The sequence below is a fragment of the Pinus tabuliformis genome, chromosome 3_2, assembly GCF_031772625.1.
Source record: "Pinus tabuliformis cultivar Carrire ecotype Pingquan chromosome 3_2, CPIR1, whole genome shotgun sequence".
Lineage (NCBI taxonomy): Eukaryota > Viridiplantae > Streptophyta > Pinopsida > Pinales > Pinaceae > Pinus > Pinus tabuliformis.
In genome coordinates, this window is record NC_142302.1 from 313,938,363 (window position 1) to 313,959,238 (window position 20,876).

A 20,876-nucleotide genomic window follows, 5' to 3' on the forward strand; every position below is an offset into this window, starting at 1 on the left:
ATTTCATTTGCTGGGAAGGAGATGCTGGATTGGAGCCCTCTTGGTTGTATCTCCTCCTGAACCTTGTTATTCATCAATAAAGCTATCTTGGTTTCTCCTATATACTGATGTATCTTTGATGTATGATTGCATTAGTATGTTTAGTTTATTTCTAATCCTGAACTAGTTATGAATATGAATCTATGTCTTTGTGTAGTGTTCTCTTCTTGTGATCTTGCAGGGACCTGTTGAAGCTGGGCGAGCGAGAAGGCAAGTAGCCGAGAACTCCCAAAGAGAAGAGAAACCGGATCGAGGGACAAACGGAAGACACCGGTTAGTCCATCCATCTCTCTTCATTCTTATTTCATAAAGGAAGAATACTAGAATAGTTGTCTCTGTTTGTTGCTAAGGCACTGTCACACCTTAGGTGGATAGGATCGTCCTGCATAGGCATTTTTCCCCACAACAAATTGGCGACTCCACTGGGGAGATCTGTTTAGTCATTTTATTTGTGTCTCTATCATTGTTTGTTTCATAGACTCAACAGCAACAATCGAACTGCATCTGCTATTCTCAGATGCAAAGTAGACAGTTGCTGCTTTGATCCAATCACTGGATTTGTCTATGATCTGAACAATGGACTCAAAAATGATTTGATGATCCTTTGTGATAGATCTTATCCCTCCCTCAAAGCATCCCTTTGATTGTACCTTGCTTGTTGCTTTTATTTGGCCTGAAACCATAGATTAATCAGCAAACTGTGACCCATAACCCAGTGAGGAACTCTTGTTTCTCCTTCAGCGCAGACTCTGTGAAGAGGTTCTGCATTTCAACGCAGGTCCCGTGAAGGCTACCTGCGCTGAATGTCAAAACCTCTGTGTTAAGGGTGTGTTGATCCAGTTAGGCCTTGTGCAGCTGGGGTTCTCTGCTCTGTTTTGCCTTGTTTTGATCTCTGATTTTTGCAGCCTGTAACCAGCATAGGTACCTGTCTGATAACTCCTTTTCTCTGCTTAGATTCCGCCTCCTTTTGTACAAAAAGACTGTGAGTGTTTTTATGTGTTTGTGGCATCATTTACAGTTTTCCTTTGCAAGAGTGAAATAGTCATCCTGTAGCCCTTGATTTAGATCTGATTGATTGTGATCTTAGGAGAGAGTTCATTGGCTGTTTACAATTGGTTATACATTCATTTTTGCTTTTGGTTTGAGTTTGTCTCTTTTGAGTGTCAAAACAAGTATTCATTTCGAAAATCGTTAAGTGTTGTAATCTCTTCTACCCTTTCTGATTTCGAAAAAGTGAACTTGTTTGTATTAGTCATTTAAAAGCAAATTCAAAGTTGTGCAAAAAGCTTTCTTTTTAGGCATCAATATTAAGAAAGCGGAAAACAAACACTTGCATTGTGCACTTGCATTTTGATAGTTTGCATGATTGATTTACGAAAAGTGCATTAGAGTGTGCTGATTGCTCTCTGAGAAAATATGGTGTCTTTCTTTTCCCTTTGTAGCTAGGATTTTCATTGTTGAAAAAGAGATAAAATTTGCTTATCATCTTTTAGATTGCATTTAGGAAGTTGTCTATACATCTCGTGGTGAACCTCAAAAGGCAAACTTCTAAGAAAGATCAACATAAAATAAACTGAATGAACTTAATAACGCTTTGTAACATAACGCACAACATAGAGGTCTAGGCTAGAGACGTGTTCCGGCGTCGTAAAGCCTGGTGACTGTCGATCTCGCTGATGGTGGGTGATTCCTCCTGAGGGACGATAGCGCCAGTACGGATTGTGCTCCCACATACCGTCAAGTATATATTGGGAGACCCCTATAGGCATAAAACCTTTATCCTTAGGAAGACGTGTCGGCCGCCCTACTGATCGCAATGCACTGAACACAGCATTCAGGAAGATTGACCGCCCGTACCTTAAAAAGTATTCTGCGGTTTTGCGAAAAGTTTGGCACACCCTCTACCTACATCTCCAGAGCAGTTCCTTTTGGCCTTTTTCAGACTCTATAACGGAAAAAGTCCGTCCGAGCATTTGTCACTTCGGGCTCGTCAAAACATCGAAGGAGAATAGAGTCATCTTTAGCTTTTTCTCGACTCTTTAAAATTGAAAAAGCAAGTTGTGTCTAAAGCGTCATTAAAATTTATTTTAACGGAATAATCAATCACCCTTATTCCCGCGTTGATCTTTCAGTTGAGAAAATGGAGCCCTCCAACCAAGGAATTCCCCTTGGTGGAAATCCTAGTCCCTTCTCCTCTTGGGGAGATGTTGGAGCGCCCCATATGGCCACATTGTCGCTTCCAGGACTGACAATAGGCTTGCCTGTCTGGCTCTTCTCAACTAATGTTGTTCAAAACACCACTACTCCTGAACAATCGAATTAGCAGGTAGACCAGTCCAGAGCTGCCCACCAGCCTTCCACTTCCTATAATTCTTCCTCTCCTCCTTCCTCTTCACATGATGGAGCTGGCCAAGCCAAAAGCCAAGCTCCTAAGGAGAAGAAAGAGAAGAAGAAGAAAGAAAAGAAGAAGAAGGAGCCAAAAGCGACTGGGAGCAAGCAAATGGCGTCTAATGAAAATCCACACACTGCACTGACTAGGCCTAAATCGCCATGTGTCATATGCAAGGGAGACCACTTCCACAGATATTGTCCCTACATCCCTCGGATACTAAGGGACTGGTCTCCCCGTTTTCACAATTCGGTGGCATCAACCTCTGATAGCCATGTTGACAGCACACCGTCAACTAGTAAAAGTGAAGCCATAGGATAGAGAGGGAAAGCTAGACTTCCCTACAGACTGTGTGAAGGCGACCATGCCATCCACCATTGTCCCTTCTTAGATGAGGCTAAAAGAGTTTTGGAAGATCGCCCGATTTTACGAGCGCAACTTCCTCCTGGATATCAAAAACTCCTGCCAAGTCCTTCACCAGTTGAGAACCCGGTTGGCCCGCTCAGGTGGTCAGCCGAAGCACCTATAATTGAAGATGAACCGTCTGAATCCATGCCTGACGAAAGTCAAAAGGTTGAAGCGGCAGTTGACCCGGTTTTGCCTTCAGAGGCTCTATCTTCGAATGATACCATCACAGAGGAGAATAAAGACGACACCGTCCAAATTCTCTTCATCAACACAGACTCCGATGAACAAGGGGGAAATGTGCCCATTCCCTTATCGCAGGAAGGAACTTCGTCAGAGTCATACCCGGCCGTCTATTCGGTCCCACCACCAAGCAACCTAGTTGTATCCTTCGACTGGAACCAACTAGGCAGACCCCGGTTGCCAGCAAGCATACCATTCAGAATTATCGTTCAAATATACAGAATGGTAATGGTTGGCACCATCATTGATGAGGGGGCATCTGTGAGTATCCTTTCCTCTATTTCTTGGAAAGCGCTTGGTTCGCCAGCGCTTTTGCCTGAAATGAGAAATCTGACAGGCTTTGATAAAGGAACCAGTCGACCTTTAGGGATTCTTCCCAATGTACCAATCACATTGAAAGGGAAGACCGTTCAAATGAATGTGATGGTCGTTCAAGGACCTTGGATTATAACCTACTCCTTGGACGAGACTATATATATTGCATGGGAGCCATCGTCTCCTCACTCTTTAGAGTAATGTGTTTTCCGCACGAAGGAAGAGTGGTCAAGCTCGTGGACCAACTTTCATTTCCCGGATCACGCATCACAAATAGTCATATACCATCCCTAAATGGTCTCTTCACGCAAGAAATGTCTCAACCCACGGTCCGTCCTCCTGATGAGCGCGAGTGATTCGGAAGGATATGATTGGAACCCAGGGAGCATGCGTCCTGGTCTGCTTCGGCAGGAAAACTTTGGGTATAGGGTAGGTTTCCGCGGGAGAATATGACAAGTCTATACCCCGTCCATGGTTGGAAGAGGGGTTATTCTAGAATATGATTCTCTTGTCAAAGATACGTGTTTGGCGCCTCACCTTTGTCTATCTCGGTAGACACCGCCGAAGAAGTGTTTTGTTGAAAGAATAACAGAACAATCTTCGGGTAGCCTGAAAGAGGTAGGCCTCTCTCGGTAAAACATTTTTTTTGGCGAAAGATGAAGTAGGGGTAACCTTGAAATCATATTTTATACCTGGGGGCATGCAAACCTTTTGGAGTGCAAGCAAGGGGCGGCTATTTATTTTTTAAATTTTTAGGTCCTCCCTTTAAACCTGTAGGTCTAACCCTTTAAACTCGTAGGATTAGTCGTTTCCAAACTTGCATAATGAAAGGATCCGGAGCAAAGCTTTGTAAGATCTAAGCTCCATAAAAAATAGCATCTTCAATGAGACATTCTTATCATATGACTGGATAATCGAGCAATTTTAGCACACAGTTCATGCTCGTTAAAAAATAAACGCAAGATCCGAACAGTTTTAGCGCATAGTTCATGCTCATTAAAAAATAAACATAAGTTTGAGCAGTGTTTTTCCGCGTTTAAGCTCGTTAAAAAATGAACTATTCCGGTAAATAACCACCGTGAATGTAATATCATCAACCATTAAAGCCTTGGTCGTGTTTGCCCACCACCTCCACTTTTCCATTGGCCGATCGTTCACCTCCATATGATTGTTTACCCATTTTGACGAACAGCTGCGAAGAGTGATTTCACTAAGCCATCCTCGTGAAACTGCCGTGATTGGAAAATTCCAACCTGTACCTGGAATCAGCTGCTAACCCGTTTTATCACTCGTTCCTCAAAAGACGAGTCTTCTTTAAGCTCTTTTCATCTGACTCGTAAAATATGAATAGATTGTCGAGTTTTGGCCTTCCTACTCGATAAAGCGACCGGAAGAGCTATCCCTCCTCTAGATTTTAATCTTTTTGGACTTGAGGGATTATTGCACAAAAAGATCGAGCGCTTGTTTTGTTCGGCTCGTTAAAACTATCGAAAACTCATCCCTTCTGTATTGTTTTATACTTTTTCGGACTTAAGGGATTAGATGACGAAAAAGGACTTTTGGAGTTTACTTTATGTACCTTTTCAGACTCTCTAAAAATGAAAAGGACCGAGTTATCTTTGTCGTTAGACTCGTTAAAAGCATTAAATAGCGACAAACTTGTCTTTAGACGAGAACGAGTTTCACTATCGCTAGGCTCGTTAAAACATAGCAATGGGCTTGCCCGAAGGGCAAGTTATAGAACAATCATATGTTATCCTCCTCAAGCTTGACAAAAATAAAGAGGTACTGGTCAGCAATGACTGGGGAAAAATTGGGAGAAACTCAAGAAAACTTTGATGGTAGCAAGTCGCCCTTGAACATGACACTTTTCCTCCGTACCACAGTCGAGTTGGGTTGTTTCATTCACCGGTCACATCACCATGGTCTCGCCATACCATCCATATTTGCGGTAATGCTACCGATCCATCGCATAAGTGTCGCCATATGTTCAAGAGAAGTCATTCAGAGAAGTCAATCGTGTCCCATCCACTGCCATACATTATCCTTCATCCTTTCATGACCGCCACCCTGAATCATATGTCATCAGATCGTTTTCACCTCCATCAAAATCATTTGCTCCGTTCCGTGTCACTGATGTGGGATACATTAAGGCCCTCCTTTGACGGATCGCTTCTTGTCAACATCAGCTCATTATCCAAGAAGTTGATCTAGGAACAACCCCTTCAGTACTTTGAAGCTTGCATACCTCAATGGCAAGTTTCTCACTTCCGGCGACAGGTATACATCAATGACCTTCGACCGAAAGATTTTGCGTGGTGTTCGACGCCAAGTCCTTTATTCACACCACGTGAATTGTACTGCAGTACCTTGAGGGTCATTATCATTATCGGTGATTCCTCTTGCGCTTGTTAACAGTTTACCTCATTTACCGGTAATCAAGCGATGTCTTTCCATGTTCGACTTCATACATTTCTCACATGGATCGACTTGTACTTAGAGTGAAGATCGAACGAGTTTGAAGACCCCGGATCTAGTTTCATCCATCCGGGCTGCGATATATATTCAGGAAAGATAAAGACATTGACATGTACATCATTGCAGCAGATAATCATCCTATACAAAGAATGATAATTTCATCAAAATTATCAGTCTACCATCAGATGATTGTCTGTTCTATGTACAGAAAAATGAATTTATAAAGCTAAGCATGGGAATGCCCGCCTCAGCTAGATCATGAAAGCAGTATGAAAAATAATGTATTGTATTGTATCTTATTACAGGTCTCCTCCCAGCATTGAATGAACTTCGGATCCTCCTAATAAAGCATTTCACCCGATAAACGGCCTCATACTTTAGGGGGCAACTGTTATAGACATTTTTGTGCCTTACAGCATTGAGCATGAAATGTCCATAATCCAAGGGATCCAAAGTCCCTAAACATGTTGTTCCTACCCCTAGAGGAACAAGGCTAACAAACCACAGCAATTCACAGAAGTTCTCCACTAGAAATTGCTCAAAAACAAGTCAATTCAGGATCAATTCAGAGGCTCCACTAGCTGTCTGCGCTGAAATGCAGAGATTACACTGGCTAGGTGCACTACAACGTAGGTAGAAGCACTACCAGGGTGCGCTGAGCGGGAAGTGACAAATGGAAAGTTCATTCAACGAGGTGGAAAGACCCTGGAAGCTTCCAGAATCTTCTCCAATGACACTTGCCTCAAGGAATTCGACTAGTGATGAGTAAGAGACTCTTAGTCTCCAAGTGGAAGTAAGAACTGACAGAGGGAGAGGACACTAGTCAGATCTCAAGCTGACTCATCCTCTCTCCAAACATCTATATATGGATCTCTCCTCCATGAGATCTAGAGGCTGGAATTTTGTTATTGCAATGAATTGTTGTTGGTTCGAGATTGGAATCATTGGGTGCTTAATGCTTTGAAGGGAGGTGAAGATAGGAATTTCATTTGCTGGGAAGGAGATGCTGGATTGGAGCCCTCTTGGTTGTATCTCCTCCTGAACCTTGTTATTCATCAATAAAGCTATCTTGGTTTCTCCTATATACTGATGTATCTTTGATGTATGATTGCATTAGTATGTTTAGTTTATTTCTAATCCTGAACTAGTTATGAATATGAATCTATGTCTTTGTGTAGTGTTCTCTTCTTGTGATCTTGCAGGGACCTGTTGACGCTGGGCGAGCGAGAAGGCAAGTAGCCGGGAACTCCCAAAGAGAAGAGAAACCGGATCGAGGGACAAACGGAAGACACCGGTTAGTCCATCCATCTCTCTTCATTCTTATTTCATAAAGGAAGAATACTAGAATAGCTGTCTCTGTTTGTTGCTAAGGCACTGTCACACCTTAGGTGGATAGGGTCGTCCTGCATAGGCATTTTTCCCCACAACAATGTCTAATGTCATGCCACCAGAATCCTACGAAGAAAGAAATTGAAGAGTGGTTACACAAGAATATTCACGAGTTCGCAGTGCAGGAAAACAAAAATCTACAAGTATCTAAGGAAGAGTCATTGGAGCACTACTTGTACATGGAAATCCACGAAATTTTCTTTACATCTTTTCCATCTGAGTTTTATGGGTGGATCACAAAGTTAGCAGATAGCCAGGGAAGGCGTAGGCTTGACAAACCAATAGTGTGGACTCTGAAACTAGTGCGCAGACTAGAAGCATCAAAAGATAAGATAGCGCGAGCTATGGACCACTGGCTCGACCGAATAATAGGAGGATTTATCACTGAGTTCGCGATAGACACGACCGTCAGCTACAATGAGGCAGAGCGACATTTTCTCAAGGGACCGCGAGGTAAGTATATTAAATCTTTGAACACTTGGATTAAGATGCTATTGTGTGAAAAGTGGGTGATGTGAATAAATTAATGTTTGGGACTACGCAAAGCGGAAAGATCTACAGAAGCAGAAGTAGTGAGGAGTTGGAAAATAGTCCCTTAATTTCACCCTCGCGGGAAAGCGAGGAGGAGCTCGCGAAAGTCTCTCCGAGAAGCGCAGTCAGTTTGATAAGATAGAGAATTCAACGTTTACCACCCCCACCCACACCGCCACTCGTTTCACCCTCCTCACCTCCATCAGCACCCACTCCACCTCCACCACCACCACAATTCAGTATGGCGAGTGCGACCAAACTGCCGGTGTTCAAAGGAGTAGGAAATGAAGATCTGAACCAATTCTGGTTCGTGGTAAGAGCAGTATGGGAAGCACAGGGCATTATGGATGATAATATTAAAAAGGCTACGTTGGTGATCGCGTTGCAGGATCGCGCATTAACGTGGTATATCAAGCATTCTAATGACCACCCGAATGCATGAATTGCAGAGATCTAGACTACGCTGAATAGGGAATTTAGCATACCAAAATCAGAGACACAATCAATCATTGGGTTTAAGGAGATCACGATGCTCCTAGGAGAGACCCCCTGGGATCTAGACCAAAGGCTAAAGAGTACAATCTGCAAAGCCAATATGACGTTAACAGATGCATAGCATAGCCACACTTAAGGATGGCATTGTCATAGCAAAAACTTTCCACCCAGGCCGAAGCGTTGGAAATGGCAATGAGATTGCATAAGACCCCTATACAAGACCCTAGGTTGGGAGTCCAACAAATCCACACACAACTGAAAAATATGTGTCTGGAGATGCAAAGTTTGAAATAGGATAGGACATCTCGGCCACAGGTGTGCGAGGAAGTATGGTGCATAAAGTGCAAAGGCCAAGGGCACGACAAGGACCACTATCCAGTGTTCGCGAACTACTTGGCAGGGGAGGGCCAATGCCGTTAATACCAAAGGCACAGGTAAGGCTGAGTGTGGCATCTACAGTATGGTGTGTGATTTTCTAGATAGGAGGAAAACACACCAGAGATAATTGTCATCCGTTGCAGAAGTATACGCAGACCTCCCAACAATTGTTTTGCAATTTTTGTAGGTCAGTAGGCCATGACGAATGCACCTGTCGAAGCTATGAAATAATTATGGATCGTACTCCTACCTACAGGGTGCAGGCTGGAACACGAGCCCTCGACCCAAATGCAGGGATGGCACGTGCTAGGTTTTAGGGGTGTGATGAGGGTCTAGGTGGAATGGGACCAGGAAGGGGTCACGGCCAGATAATTTGTTACAATTGCGGAGGGCCAGGACATTATTGCCATGATTGTACAAACCCGACTAGGATATCATGTTGGTATTGTAATTAGTTTTATCATGAGGTAGAAGATTTCCCTTCACTGATATAAAAGATGCGTGAAAAGGGGGTACTCGAGCCCCCTCCGACCCAGAATTTACAAATGATGAGGTCTGAACCGCGTGAAGAAGACCCAAATGTAAATATGATGCTCAGGAGTGGTATGGCCATGGGAGATGATAAAGGGAAGCATCCAAAAGACAAAGCGTGGGTTCTCAAGGCTCCTACAAAGGAACCAGAGTTTGACTTGGAACACGTGAAGGAGACATTCATGGAAGCTAAGAAGAGCTTCACGGAGGCCTCCATTTCAAGTAGTAAGGATCAACTAGAACCAAGGATGGATCCTTCAATGCTCGCTACCTTTATAGAGACATGCATGAAACTGCTACGTGACAGCAAGGCAGTCAAAGGGCTATAGGAACTTATCACTAGGTGCGCGGGGTCAGGAGAACCGTGCGTGATCCAAAAACTTGGAAAGCATGCATTGTGCATAGGAAGGGAGATGAGGTTGACTGTGCAAATAGGTGAGTACAAAATGGATCAGGTAATCCTAGATCTGGGTTCAGACGCGAATGTACTACCAAAGAAAACATGGGAATGCATGGGCAGACCTACGTTACAATGGTCCCCTATTCAGTTATGAATGGCGAACCAATAGAAGATTTTGCCCATGGGAAGATTGCAAGGGGTGACAGTCGATATTGAAGGCACGAGCACGCAGGCGGATTTTGAAGTGATAGAGATTGTCGATGACAACAATCCCTATCCCATGCTACTAGGAATAGACTGGGCTACCGATATGAACGGAGTCATAAATCTGAAGAAGCACAAAATGATCTTTGAGGAAAAGTCACTACGCATAGCAGTACCGCTAGATCCAGCGAAAGGAGCGCAATACACTGAACCAATGCGCGACGACGATAGTGATGACGATCTTGACTATATCTACAAGATAACTACACAAGGAGAGGATTGGGTGAATCCGACTGCAAATGGAAGGATTTCATGGGAGCACGAAAGCTCCTACACTTTGGATTCAGACAAAGAGATAGAGCGATGGCAGAATCAGTTGCACGAAGTAACAACACTGAACTGCAACATGATGATCAGGTCATTGCATTGCGTGACAACAGAGGCAAGGGAGATGCCAACATATGATGGATTTTCAGCAGTGGATGAATTTCTGAGCAAATTTGAAAGCGCGGTCCTAGAACAATAGCGGTTTGGTGCGCTAAAGTGGGCACTACGCGCAACACCTGCATGATGGTGGGGTACGCATCAAGGAACTTTTGAGGATTGGCATGGATGCAGAAGGATGATGTGCCTATGTTTTACAAAAGCCCAGCTCTGAACGAAAGCCAATCAACAGGGGCAGAAAAAATTGCGTGCCCACCTTTCCCGATGGGTATAGACATATGTTGTACAGTTCGCACAAGCGCACACCACCCCCAGCCTAGAGAATCAGAACAAACCACAGCAGCAGGAAAGGCGACATGTGCTACCAATTCTCCACGACGAGGCATTCGATAGGGTGTGTGGAGTACTGAACAAGGTTCACCAGGCGAGATGAACGGATTAGGACCTATGCGTGCAAGCGGTTCGATGGGCCTATAGGACCATGTGCAAAAACCTGAGCGCGAAGATGATTCCAAAGGTGCGAAACTGAGTAGGAACCAAAATTTCTGAAGGGAATACCAAAAGGAATCCACATGTAATATCTCCCACAGTTATGGCAACGCGCGAAGAGCAGGATGAAGGAATCACATAGCTACACGAGGACGACCATATAAGGATTCGGGAATCCATTCGACGAGGGAACCTTAGACTTCATGAACTCGAAGAAGACCGGGTACAATTGAGGAAGAAAAAAATTTTGATGGACACTAAGATCAAGAGGCTGGAAAACGAGATCTAGCAGGCATGTCTTGCCAATAAACCAAGGATGATAAGGCAAGATACAGGTGATTGTACCACTACATTAGAAGAATGTCGCCATGAATTTATGACTATGTTGTCATGGCTACAAACGCACCTCACCAGACGCAGTAACTAGGGGAGTGCACTACATACGGAAGAACGCACAACACCGTCAGTCACGCAGACAATTGAGGAGTCTTCGCAGGCTATGCTGGAAGGCAATTTGAAGTCTCGCACAGGTGGTATGACCACCTAACTAGAGCACACTCCCAGCACTCCAGACAGTTGAAAGAGAGCGCAGGACTCTAAAAGAGTCTTTTTTGGGGCTGCTTGGTGAGGGAGGTGCGCACAGAAACAGCGTGACACAAGGGTCACGCCCATGCATGGGGGGCTGCTCTACCGTGCGGGTAGATTGGAAAGTAACTGTTGGTGTCACTGTTCATGATGAGATGTCCAATTTAAGGCAAAAGGGAGTGGGCAGCGGGTAATTAAGACACGAATTAAGAGCTAGATTTGGGACAATCTGCCGCCAAGAATGCATTAATGACTCAGAAGTGGGGGGAATGGTCAAATTCAAATTCAAAATATGCTATAACACTCCAAGGGATAGCCATGAGATAACACTTGTTCATTTGAGATTTGAGCTACTACGAAGAGCACAGATTGTTGAGTTCCAAGCGATATTTGAGCCCCCAAGTTCGCGAACAACCATAGAAAGTTCGAACAAGATGAAAACTACCTGGAGAGGTGTGGGTTTTGCAGAGAGTATCGCTGAGGAAGCCATGCAAAACCCTACGGTGTAGGTTGGGGAAGCGCCAGAAATTTTGAAATCACCTCAGACACCGAGGCCCAAGAAGGATAAATAGGCAATAGGACTAGTCCGCATGTCCCCGCGAAATCCGCGGTTTGGTAAACCTTCCATGAAATAAATGGGAAAGGCTGTCACCATTCAGACAGATGATGAGGAGGAGGACCTATAGGATCTCGTAGATGAGATAGAGGTAGATGAAGAAATGGAAGAAGACATCCAGCTGATGCACACTGTACCAAAATTGCTCGAGTATGTTCCTCCACAGAATGGGAAAGCTAAGGTACCCAAGGATTTGGATGCCGCTAAGAGCGCACTCCAAACCCTGCTCCTCCTAGATGGAATTTTGTTTGAGGGCTCGGACCTGGGCCGCATGCCCACAATGAAATTTGAAGACTGAGACCTCGCGGATAGTGAGAAGTTCCCACATTTAAAGACTGAGAACCTCATGAAACAGAGCAAGGAGGGGTCAATTACAACACTAGAGCCACAGAAATCACTCCGCAGTGTGGAGAAGGCCGGACTACTCCACATACTATGGATTTTGCACTTTCACCATGCACCTATCACAATTTTTGTCATCAGGCACCTACTTTGCCTGGTGTATGATGGGTACTTATGGCTGGAGGAGCCTATTCTCATCACGGCGAAACTTATCCACAGGATTTCTCAGCTTCCCTGTAAGGGAAAGGACCCCGCGGAGATAGCCAACAAAAGCGGAGATTTGGCGCTCGCAGAGGCCATGAAGAAGAAGTACAAATTGGAAAAGAAGAAGAGGGGCTACGCAATCAGTAGCATTAAATATAAAGGGGTGCGCGTAGCCACCCAACTCCTAGCTAGGAAGGTGATGAGAAAATGCCACGGAGACGAGGTACCAATGTCGGTACTTGCGTTGGTAGAACAATGCGCGTAGGGGGTCCAATTCAACTAGGCCGAGTTCCTCTGCGAAGAATTCCTAATTAACTACAAGGAAGATCAAGAGTAGGGTAAGACCTTCCACTACGCGTGGTTGCTCTTGTCTATTTTATTAGTGACAGGGGAACTGCCTGAGGATAGTCAGTTCCCTCATATTGAATAGGACTTGCTAGAGGCTGCAAAATATGCATCGCTCTAGGCTACGAAGGATGCCACACGGATCCACGAGACTAAGATATTTTGGGTGCTCATGGAGGCAAGCATCCAGATGTGGATTAACAGGTGACTGTTCCTATCCCCCAAAGTGTACAACAATCTGCGGAGCTTTGCAGACTTCAAGGTAGATATGCACAATGTGTATACCAAGGCACGTAAGGATCCGGCATAGAACTGGACCAAGCTTCCTTTCATCACAATTGATGATGCCATCTTCTCCGTGCTCAAATCATGGCCTCCCGAGTGGCACGCCCTAAATCTGGTGGAGTAGGATAGAACAGCGACACAAAAGCAGAAGGATGCCACCAAGCCGCTAGCCCAATAGAAGCGCAATGAATAGTTGGCCATGGAGGTAAGGGCTGCCCGCGAGGCAATGAAGGTAGCTGCAGAGCAGGCAAAGGTCGCCGAAAAAGTAGCAGCAGCATAGGAAATAGGGGCCACCACGACACAGGAGGAAGGGGTCCCAAACTTATCCACATGACAAGGAGAAAAGGACACAGCAGAAGGTGAGGACTCGAGCAAAACATCTACACAGCTGAAACGACCATGCGTTACGGAAAGATCAGGCCCACAAAAGAAGGCCGAGGCTCCCAAACTGGACATCAAACCAATTACATTGACAGAGGGTGACCTCTACGACATCGGTGACATAGTTCGCGAGGTCACCAGGGAAGCGCTCCAGGAAGCTATGACGAAGAAACAGAATGTGTTGGGGGCCCTAAGGGCGCAGCTGCAAAAACTTCAGGTGCGGCCCCCACAGGAAGGAACAGTAGCCGCCTATGGTGCCACAGGTACATAAGTAGCAGAGCAGCTACTTCGCACAAAAATGGCCAACACCATAGTGCTACCGAAAGGAGCGCTAATAGCAGAGAGCAAGGAGGACAGAGCAACGGTGGGCCGGATCAAGGGACTTGGATTAACTTTGGTTTCCCTTCCGCGAGACACATTGTACCAGTTGTAGGATGGCATAACAATAGAGCTACGTGCCTGAGAAGGCCGTGCGATCCAGGTATTGAGTGAGTAGAAGATCAACATCGAACAGCTCAACCTACAGCGTGACGAGCTAATGTCATAGAATTGGCAGATCATGCAAACAGTGGATGAAGCATGCTGGCGCATTCCAGAATTATCCATCGTTGTAGACCTACCAACCGAGATGCGGATCCACTGTCTGGCAAGTGGGGTCCGAAGCGCGCGCAAGGAAACAAAACAAGTGTAGCTAGAGCTGAACCTCCAGATTGCTGAGCTGCAGATGAAGGCGTAGCCTTCCACTCCTCCAGAAGTTAAAGAACAGTGCATTAGCGTGATTCAGACAGGATTGGAAGAAATTGGATGGGTGGTGCAAGACTGCACCGGTATGTTGGACCAAGCGTTCGATGTGCTCACATCCTTGTAGGAGGACCCCAACATACAGCGCCTAGAAATAGAGGTGCACGAATTGCAGTAGTAGTATGAAAATGTCAAGGGAATGACGCAGACAGTCGTCCTCACCCAATGGCTGGCTAAGATGAAGCAGGCAAGGACACTGAAGGAGCAGGTGGATGCTACAAGATAGAAAGAGGCCCTTCTCAAAGCACGCATCCAGCCTTGGATTGATGATGCCTTCACCATTACGATCGAGATTGAGGGCAAGCTCACACAGATGCAGGGACTATATATGCTAAGATAGATAGCGGACCCTCACAAAGAAGCAATAGAAGGGCACATGCAGCAGGTCCAGCAAACAACAGAATAGTGCACCGCGGACCTCTGGGCAATACGGGAATAGTTGGAGGGGCTCCGTGCCAAGATCGTCGCACCAGCAGAGTGACTCGAGATGAGTCACAATGATTTTGTTGGGGGGTTGTTGGGCATGGAATCCCCCCAAAACAGGTTTTGGGGCTCAAAGCCCAAGTTTTGGTCAAAGGTTTTTTAAGACTCCGCAAATTGCGGGCGCGGAGTGCAAAGTAGAGGTTAAGTCATAGGGTTGTGTCGAGTGATAAAAAGGTGTCTTTTTAACTCCTATTTATCTTCACATTAATTTTCAACCAAGGGATGAAATTTTATTTCAAGAGTGTACTCAGTCTGAGGCAGCTATTTACTCAAGAGTAATGTTTTGTAGTATAGTGCTTAAAATACGAAAGTAAATGAATGCTTGAAAAAGAAATCAACATAAACTCAAATTCTTTGAAATCCAACTATTCACTCAGCAAACATCAATCAAGGATACAGTAGCAATAAATCATTTCTCTAGAGATTGATACAATTGAAATCAAACTAGAACAAGACAATCAATCTGAGAACAAGGAAGCAGTAACCAGTGTTCTCTACAGTTGACAGCCCTGCTACACACCAAAGCAATCAATAACGCAAATAACAGGAAATGGAACAACAACTAGGAAATGTAACAGCAACTGAATTCAATAAGCAACAACACCTTAATCTAGAACAATAAATGCAACAATCATGTTCTACAGAAATCAAATGGCAATCTCCTATCTTTAAAGATTAATCGAATAGCACATGGTAAATAGAACAACACTGATTAATGATAGAATATGGAACAGTGCTCGAAATCCAAATACAAATGCATAATAACTTAACACACGGCACACCTTAATAGTAATCTAATCTATTAATCCAATTATCAGTCTTAGTTATAAAGAATACGACTGTATTTTGTAATGGAACAACAGCGTCAATAGATTCAACAATCACAAGGAAATATAATCTCTAAGATGAATTCAGTAATACCAATTAATAAGTGTTACAACACGGATACGCTGTAATTGAACAACAATACATTCTGTAAGGATCAGCAACGTTATATCAATGATTAAAAGAACAACAATGCGTTACCAAGTCAAGATGAATCAATACGACATTCCTGTCATAGAGAACAATATTACTCAATTGAACATAAATCAGATATAACAGAACCGTGATGTAAAATAATAGAACATACTAGATTACCGAATAAAGATGATAAGCAAAACCACGCATAAACCAAATAGATAATATACAGCAGCAGCACAATTCACCAGAGGCTGGGACCTTAGCCGCCAGCGGATGCTGCTGGGCTACTTCAGACGAAAGGAATGAATAGCAACTCCCAAATCATATATTAATCATCAAATTGTGAAATAATTACAACAGCAAAAGCTTGAGAATTACAACATGCAACAATCCCTTCTTCCTCCTATCCTATCATGAATAATCCATCATTATTCTTGAATTTCTAATTCTGACTCCTTAACTCTCCATCTTCATTTTTCCATCATTTTTCCATCCCCATCTCTAATCTCTGTTTTCATTTAAATAGAGAGAGATCAGAGAGAAGTTACAACAAAGATGATTACAACATGATTTCTATTACAAAATTGGATTGTTTCCAACCAATTGATCAACAAGAAAATATATTACCATCTATCTTTCAACAAGAGCAAGGCGAATTTGGCTTTGCAGCTGAGATTTGGGGAAACAGCCACACAGCAAATCTAAGAAAATCGTGCTCAAAGAACCCTGCGTTTCTCTCAATAAAAGTTGAAGTTGGGCAAACCATTCTATAAATAAGTTAATTGGGTTTGTTCTAGACAAAACCCATGTTCCGGATTTTCTAGATTCTACTTCATTTGCCCATAATCTTATCACTTCTTATTCCAGCGAATTTCTGAGTTGGCACTTTTAATGATCAAATCTTCAATCTGGAAATTATCTTAGAGGCTAAAAATGGTGAATAATGTTACAACCAATTTATTAAAACTATCATTGATAAAATCATGTATAATCATCAATTTATTAGAAATAAAGGAGAATAAATAATATTCATTCATAAGAGCATAAATCATTATAAAATGGGTTTATGTAATAAATTATAATAAATGACCTGATAAAGAAGAGTAAAAATGGATGAAATAAGTGTTTAGAAAGTGGTCGTATTCACGGCCCAACACACCCCCACACCGAATATATTACATGTCCTCATGCAACAAAAAATTGAATATATTGCATGTCCTCATGCAACCCAAAGACAAAACCCATGTGTTAACCAAGCAATAAAAAATTTGTTCATTCCAACTCATGAAATGGATACAACAAATGAATTCTTCCTCAATTAATGAATATTCAATTTTAGCAATCTTGATGAAGGCATAACAATGAAGTTGTAGCAAAATATGATATAGGTGACAGCAACCTTCATTAACCATTTTCTCAAAAACTACAAACCAGCTTTTGTTGAAATGTTGCAAGTAAATTTATAATATATGAATGTCTCTATGATCCAAAAACTAGATCGTTTTGATGCACGGATCATGAGATATAAACAAAATGGCTGTAGGTGAGAGTGCATGATTTCCAAAATTTTATGAACCAATATATCTTGAAATTATCTGGGTATGTGTATTTTAATGATACATCTGTATTATCCAGAAATCACAAGAATTGAGTTCATAGTTTTAAAAATATTACAGAAATCAATTTCTGCACTGTGTAAAAATGAAATTGTATGCCTTAAATGAGAAAGAAAGTAGAAAACATCCATCATCCGTAACAATTCCTCCCCCTCTCTGAAGAATTAGCATGCCCTCATGCGATGCTAAAAGACAAATAGAGGTGGTTGCTACCAGCTGTTGAATTCTATGCTTGGCGTAAAACAACATGGAATAAGGGAGGTGTTGAGAAGGAATAAGAATAGCAATGGATGATAAAGAATATGAATAACATGGTTATAAGAAAGAAATGAATGAAAGCAACAGTCCCCAAAACTGAAAGATGATATGCCGCTGAAAAATGGGAAGTGGTAAAGATGTGGAATGAAGGATGATAAATAATGCTCAAAATGGATTTTCATTAAATTCTCCTAAATTCATAATAAATCAGAAAATGATACTATTTTACCTCAAGTTTTACCTCCAAAAAGAAAAATGTGCAATGACATATATGTACTGGCAGTTGCTGAAGTTGATGTAGGCAGAGTTGGTGTTGAAAGTGATGCAAAAGGTGGAATCCAGGCAAGCACATCATGTCTGAACAATTGTTCATGTTTGCAAGTTGCTCAAGCCTCTTCTGTTAGTTGCAATAGTGTGGTCATGCTGCGAATAGAATTCTGCCCATACTTGTTGTTCTCTTGTAAACAAATCACTATTTTGCATACAATGTTCTTGAATCCATAGTGTTATTTTTGAATAGAAATAGATAAGATGCATGCAAAAATTTCAATCAGAAAAACTTTGGTATACCTGCAATACTAATATTTTGGGAAATCAACAAGTTATGGCAGAGTGCATGTTATCTCATGATACGTGCATTCCCTCCTCCAATTAGAAAAGAGATTCCACGACCATAAAGCATATGAAAGGTGTTGTGGTGATGACAAGGCAAGGGAATGAGCAATACAGCAGTAAATGAAGCAGAGTACACATATCAATGATAGGACAGTGAGAGTTATGGTTATAATGAGAGCAGAGTGTGTAAAGATAGTTATGAATAAGAGATAGGACACTTTGGATTGATGATAAGTTATGAAAAAGAAAAAGGACAGCAATATGCTAAAAAGATGCGTTACTGGCAGTATTCTAGCTGAAATGATGTGATTGATCATAAAACAATTTCTCATGCGTAAAGGTTCAAAATAGGGAAAATTAAGGAAATAACTTTTCTGATAAAAAGAAAAAATAAGAAAAAGGTATTATAGTAATAATTGACGATAAGATATAACTTCAATACCATAAGCAGAGCCTCTACTGCCAACAGGCATCCATAGCCTCAGCAGGGTTGCTTTTTAACCCATGTGAGCCAGGATCCTCAATTTATAAATGGAGAGTTACAGTGCTATTCTACAGAAGAGATCAGTGTGCTGACGTGGTAACCAGATAACCACACTGCCATTCACTGGGAGGTAACAAAAGTGATCAGACCGGCTCGTGATGAGACCTCCTATTCCAAGGATAATTTGGCTATCCAATGGATCATAACCCTGGTGTGGTGGCCATAATGGGAATGTCACTTTGTTACAGCCTTATGAACATGGTAGCTTGGCTCGTAATGAGACCCCCTATCCTCCATTTGCGAACAAAATTTTTTTGTTATTACACAAATTTATGATAAAAAGAGGGAGGCTCAATACTCCTTAAGAGTAGGAATGGTGGAAGAAATTGAACATGTCAATAGAAAAAAATATACCCATAATCTCATTTATTACAGACAGAGAAGATTATAACCAGGGAGGATGGAACCAGCATGGTATTAAGATGATCAATCAATATCATGTATAGTAGAAAACAATGCAGTAAAGTAATATATAAATAATTGTGTCCCTTTTGAAAAGAATCTATCATCAATGAGTTGTCCTGTTAAAAATCATAATGTGAATGATATTAACTCGCTTCAATAGAATCCATAATTCTCGTCCTCATAAAAATAGTATACTTCATGCCATGAAAGGGAATCAGTAAAATGTGGTTGAGATGAACTAAGAATAATTCCACAAGAATAAGAAAGGATTGCTCTCGAAAATATTCCTAAAGTGTTACTTTTTTGAAAGAACAGCGAAAACACTCAAAAAGAAAGTGGTGTTCTGTGTAGGGAACAGCAAAGGAAATGCACACCAAAAAGCAAAAATACACATAAAAAAGTGTGAAAATGCAAATTCCGTTCCTTTGGAAAAAGGAACAACAAAAACTAAAAGTGTCGTTCCTTTAGAAAGGAATAGCAAAAATGAAAAGTGTCGTTCCTTTGGAAAAGGAACAGAAAAAACGCAAGTGTCGTTCCTTTGGAAAAGGAACAGCAAAAATGAAAAGTTTTGTTCCTTTAGAAAAGGAACAACAAAAACGCAAGTGCCGTTCCTTTGGAAAAGGAATAGAAAAAATTAAAAGTGTTGTTCCTTTGAAAAAGGAACAGCAAAAACACAAGTGTCGTTCCTTTGGAAAGGGAACGGCAAAAACACAAGTGTCGTTCCTTTGGAAAGGGAACAACAAAAATCAAAAGTGTCATTCCTTTGGAAAAGGAACAACAAAAACGAAAGTGTCGTTCCTTTGGAAAAGGAGCAGCAAAAATGAAAAGTTTCGTTCCTTTGGAAAAGGAACAGCAAAATGAAAAGTGTCATTCCTTTGGAAAAGGAACAGCAAAAACGCAAGTGTCATTCCTTTGGAAAAAGAACAGCAAAAATGAAAAGTGTCGTTCCTTTGGAAAAGGAACAGCAAAAACGCAAGTGCCATTCCTTTGGAAAAGGAACAGCAAAATGAACCGTAAAAAAGGAACAGCAAAATGAATCGTGGAAAAGGAACAACAAAATGAACCGTGAAAAAGGAACAGCAAAATGAACCATGAGAAAGGAACAGAAAAATGAACCATGAAAAAAGAATAGCAAAATGAACCGTGAAAAAAGAATGGCTAACACAAAAGGTGTTGTTCTTTTGAAAAAAGAACAACAAAACGAAAATTTCGTCCCTTTGGAAAAGGAACAACAGAAACAACAAAAGTGCACACAAATGATGTCCCTTCAGAAAAGGAACAGCAAAATGCACAAGCATAAAATGCAAGCACGCAAAGAATGAATTAGTTTTTCATTGTATTGATGCTGAGGATGGGTTTCAGTTTGAATGAAGCAACACCTGAAACACAAAATATCCGAGAGATCAGAAAAGAAACAACATTTTATTTAAAAACAGTATGTAAATAAATTAAGTTACAACAGCTATGATGTTATGTCAAAAAAATGATCTCTTCGGAAAATGTTTTGGCAGCAGTGACATGACATAAATCTTCAAATGGAAATCAATTCTTCATTTCTTCTATTATGAATCCGTTGGGTAATGAGTTGGATGAAATTCCCTTGTTTCATTAAAATTTCTTTCAAAAATCACTCGTCCATAAATTGACCTTCTTTATTTTCCCAAGACCTACAAAAAACGAGTATCTACCTGCAATAAAACATT